The sequence below is a fragment of the Cebus imitator genome, unplaced genomic scaffold, assembly GCF_001604975.1.
Source record: "Cebus imitator isolate Cc_AM_T3 unplaced genomic scaffold, Cebus_imitator-1.0 Scaffold102, whole genome shotgun sequence".
Taxonomy (NCBI): domain Eukaryota; kingdom Metazoa; phylum Chordata; class Mammalia; order Primates; family Cebidae; genus Cebus; species Cebus imitator.
In genome coordinates, this window is record NW_016107417.1 from 4,333,803 (window position 1) to 4,339,538 (window position 5,736).

Below are 5,736 nucleotides of genomic sequence, written 5' to 3' on the forward strand. Positions count from 1 at the left end.
TTCTCCTGCCTCAGCCTCCTGAGTAGCTGGGATTACAGGCACGCGCCACCATGCCCAGCTAATGTTTTGTAGTTTTAGTAGAGACGAGGTTTCACCATGTTGACCAGGATGGGAGGCCGAGGCGGGTGGATCACGAGGCTGATATTTCTTTAAGCGAAGTAATTAGAATAAATATAACAATCTGAAAAAATGCATATAACTACTTGAGATCCCGACAAGAAATTAAAAATCTTTAGGGATAGTGTCTTGAAATGAAGTGGAGCTTTATTAACTGCTTAATTCGAAGAGCTATTATTAATATGACTCTCCTCTGACATCATTAGTTCCACAACACATTTTGATTTAGTAATTTAACATAGACAGCATCTATTTTCAAGTCATTATCATAGTAACGTACTACTGGCAAGTATATGCATAAGAGGTTCAGAAAACTGAATAAGCTGCCACTGTAGGTGGCTCATAAGAATAAACCTAATATAAGAAAGAGAATGTCAACAAATAAAGTATATTTTAAGAACAAATTATTAAGTCCTATTTTATAATTTATTTTTCTTGCAATAATGAGGTTAACATTTCAAATTTATCAATCAGCAATTATAACAAGTCTTATTTGTTTAAAGTTGAATTCATAAACTATAAAGGCTTTTTTCCTCTGATTTATTTTTAAAAAGCCTTTATTATGCCAATTCTATTAGTTTTCTACTGCCATGTAACAAATCACCGCACCTTTAGACTATTAAAAAACCACATAAACGTATTATCTCAGTAGGTCAAAAGTCAAGACATAGCATAACTCCAGTCTCAGAAGGGTGAAATCAGGATGTCAGCAGCCTGCATTTTCATCTGGAGCTTGGGTCTCTCTTCCAAGCTCATTCAGGTTGCTGACAGATTTCAGTTCCTCTCAAGACTAAAGTTCCCATTTTCCTGCTGAATTTGGGTCAGGTATGACTCTCATTTCCCAGAGGCCACCCCCCAGATTCTAGCCCTCTTAAAACAGGTCATTTTATTTCAATCTCAGCAGAAGAATCTCTTTCTCACACTTTAAATCCCTTTCTTCAGAAGGCCCAGTTCCTTGTAAGGGCTTACTTAAGTAGGTCAGCAACACCAAGAAAGAATTCCCTTTTGAACTCAGTGCCAACAAATATGGGATCTTAATCACATCCATGAATCCTTTTACTTTAGCCATGTAATATAGCTTAACCATGAGAGGGAAATCCATCATATTCCTTGCCTGCTCATACAAAAAGTGGAGTAGTATACATATGTGGACATTAGAAAGGGAGACTCAATCTTGAGAGCCAACTTAACATTCTGACCAGCTATTTATAGTAATTTTATTGTAAAGTTGTGCAAATTCATAAAACACCAGAGTCTTCAGTCATTCATTCTGGTGGCTTTAGAAAATATATATGTATTCTTCAACTGAAAAAATTAGCTATCTGTCTTGTATATCAGGTGATACTGTAAGATTTCCTTTTCAGAAAAGCATTTTTAAATTATTAATTTTGTTGTTCTCTAAGAATATAGAGATGGGAGGTAACAAAGTTGTCCAGGACAGAAAAAAATAAATAATACACAAAAAATATTTAAAATTTAATAAATGAAAAACAAAAAAACAAAAACAAACAATATTTTTCAGCATGACTATATTGAATAATGGCAGGATTAGAATGACCCCTGTATCTCTGATACCCACAAGTGTTCTTAATTCTCCTGAAGCATATCACAGATTACTTTAACTGATATATGCATAACAAGACTTGGAAATCATAGATACCAGATTCACAAATCAGAAACATTAAACAAACTTATTTTAGAGTAGTTAAAATATTTTCTAAATTCCAGGTCTATCAATAGCGTGAACTTTGGCAAATTCCCAAACCACTCATTGCTTTAGTATTTTTATACTGTTAACAATAAATAAGTAAATAAAAGTGGAAAGCAATAATGCTTAACTCTCAAAGAACTGAAATGACTGAAGGAAAGATATGTGTGTGTGTGTGTGTGTGTGTGTGTGTGTGTGTGTGTGTGTGTAAAGCATTTAGATTTGTCACCCACATAAAATTTGCGTTTTTATTGTTGGTTATCCTTATCGTAATTATTAGTATTTAATAGTTATCCATTTCCCATCATATTTGAAATCTTCCTAGGTTCATAAGAGGAATGGAAAAGGAGTGGGTTAAAGCTTAGTTTTAGAAGTGAAAATAAAAACACTAGTAGTGTATATCACTAGGACATAAACCTATAAGAAATAGATGTTTTGTTTAGTTCACTGCTATATTCTCTGTCTGCAAAATGGTGCCTACCATATTTTGGAATGAATATAAGATAAAAAATAAAGTTATACCTATAAAAGCATACTTGTCTTTATTATAAGGAGCTACATAAAAAAATTGAACTTACAGATTTGATAGGACATCAATTTCTATAAATGAACATAAACACAATTATATATTTTCAAGCTAAACTGTTGGCATCAACTGAAATTTAATATTAGTTTCTCTCTTCTTTCCCTTTCCTCCAATGATAATGCAATCCTACTGTCATTTATTAGAAGTTTAAATACTATATTCGCTTCTATTCTAGTCTTTTTTTCCAAGACTACATATGTAACTTCAACTGAGATGAAATTTATAAATAACTAAACAAGTATAACTATTTTTAATGTAGTACTTCCTTAGGTGTCATGATTCAATTCCAATAACATACTATACCTTCCATCTAGATCTCCTAAAGAAATGTCAGTTTTCAAATTTATCATATTTTTTCAAAGATGCTATCTCTCTTTCTGTGTGTCTTCATGCCACTAATAATATATATGCTGATATCCTAGGAGCTGGTGTCTATCTTTAATTTTTTCACTGCTATATCTCTAGTACTTAACAAAATAACTTCCAACTATCGCTATTCAATAAACATATGCAAAGTGAGTGAAAGCTATTATCGTCCTATTCAATCAAGGTGGCATTCCTCCAACTCTGACATTTGACAATCCTTTCAACTTATTCTAGTTTCTTCACCCATTAAGCTATTCCATGACCCCAACATTTTCTTCTCTACCTATCACCACTCACCTGTCTTTACTGATTTTCTTTTCCATGAAATAGTTTATCTAGAACACCGGTTAAAATTTAAAATGTTTGAACATATTTCTTAGAAGTGTAATTACCCTTCTTTTATGTAACTGATTCATTTTACTGAAGAGCTCCTTTTATCAATGACAATAGATGATGAGCAGGAGAAAGGGCCTACAAACTTGCCAATTAGAAAACTCTATTACAGAGGATGAAAGACACTTTTTAGGATAGTTTTACAGGCTGTTACACCTCCTGTCATGGTTTAAGGCTCCAGGGGTTGGGGTGATCTTTTCTCTCCTCCCATCTGTTGAGTGGTGGGTAACTGGGAAAACAAATCCATGTTAGTGTCAGGAGTAGCCTTGGAAATAACTATTGTCCAGTGCGTCATTGCTGCCCACTTCGGCAACATGGCCTGTTACACTCACAACTCGAATTAGTCTCTAATGATGTGGTGATTCTTACCTGCCTTACAGAATAATGCTTTTATCTATAGGTGAGCAGTTGGAGTTTCCTTTGCCTCAGTTTCTAGGACTGCATTCTCAGTAGCGTCTTTGCTAAAGTGATCCTCCCACCTCAGCCAGCAGAGTAGCACCACAATGCCTGGCTCTTTTTTTTTTTTTTTGTAGAGACATGTTTATGTGGCCCAGGATGGTCTCAAACTCCTGGTCTTAAGCGATCCTACCACCTTGGCCTCCTGAAGCACTAGGAGTACAGGTGTGAGCCACTGCCTCCAGCTTCAGTGTACTCTTTACATCAGGCATCCTCAGTCTGTGCAGCAGTCCAGACCAGAAAACTGGCATATGCTCTCCACGAACAATGGCTCCAAAGTCCCTTACTGCTTTCTAGGACCCAAGCTGTATTGTGTTATTTTCTCTATGTTTGTCTGAAATGCTCATCTAGTATATCCTTTAGATGTGGCTATCCTCAGGCTCCCTGATGATGCTGAAATTATTACCATGACTAATAAAATTCTGCTCTGAAAAATGTGTCTGCTTTCCAGGCTTTGTGCGATCCAGCCCTTGACTAGGTTGTCGGGTACCTCTACAACCTAGGACTGCCCCCACCCAAATTTGCCAGGCTGGCCACACAGGAGAGGTTTTGGAGGTTCCTCACATTCATTGATATGTTCTCTGCCATAACTGTATAATATTTTATACATATAGGGGTTTTTTGCACCCCTTATTAGCATTGGCTCAAACTTAAGTACTGTACAATGCTGAATAGAAGTAGTGAAAATAAACCACCATATTTTACGTCTGATCTCAGGGAAATTTTTAATCATTCAATAGACCACTTGCTTTAACTTTTTAGTAGGTAACTTTATCAGATTAACTTCCTTTCTGTTCCATTTTATAAACTATTTGTTTATTTATCAAGTCATGAACAGATACTGGATTTGATTACATACATTTTCTGTATCTATTAAGATAGTCGTTTATATTTGTACCTTTATTTTGTGAATGTGGCTAGTTTCATTAATAGATTTTCAAACATTTTAGTCAGCTTGCATTCCTGGAATAAACCATAATTGGTGGTCATGATGTCACATTATAATTTTTATATGTTTATAGATTAACTTGCTAACATTTGCTATATGATTTTTATATTTTGTTTACAGGGTGTACTGTCATGTAATTTTTTTTTTTTTTTGTAATTTCCTTCCTGGATTTCAATATCAGGTTTATTATGATTTTATTAAACTAATTTGAAAGTGTTTTCTTTGTATTTTCAGGTAAGTTTGCATATTATGGATGGTATTATTCTCAATTTTGATAGAATATCCTTATAAAACTCTAAGCTCACAGTTTTTGTGAGAGAGATTTTGGTAAGAAATTCAAAATTTTCAATATGTTTATAATTTGGCATGACTTTTATCCATTTTCCTGGTTAATGAATATATGGGTGTTGTCTAGTTTGTAGTCGTTATGAAAGGATGCTTTAGAAATTATGAAATAAATGTTTCTGTTCCCATCATATTGGCGATATAGGTCTTTATTTTACTTGAGTAAACTATTCTTTTGAAATTTGATGGTTATAGGGTTAAGTATATATGTTTAGTTTTACAAGGAATAGCCAAACACTTTTCTCAAGTGGTTATAACATTTCACTCTTCCTCCAATAATATATAAAAAGTCTAGTTTCTCCAAATCGTTGCCAATATTTGGTATTATCAATCACATTTCATCATTCAAGTAGGTATCAAGTAGTATATCATTATAGCGCTATAAACTTGTGTGTCTCTGTGGCCAGTAACAATGAGCACTCACACATACTTGTCAGTCATTCACATATCTTCTTTTAGAAAGGATTTATTCAAATACTTTGTCTATTTTGTTAATTGTTTTTTATTTTACTGTAAAATTAGAAAAGTTCTTTACATGTTATAAATGTAAGTCTTTAGCCTTAAGTATTACATTTTTTTTTTCCTCTCAGTATGTGATTTAGCTTTTCATTTCTGAGACATTAAGGTTCCACATGGATAAGTGCATTTTCTCTCTCTCCTACTTGTGTATCTAATGAGTGAATGAGTTATAATGATTTAATGAACAGATACATGATTTATTTTTACTTGAAAGATGATTGTTAAAATAATCATAACCTTTTGATATCACTATCAAAATAGCATTTATTTTTCAGAAATAGCTAAAATATATTCTAT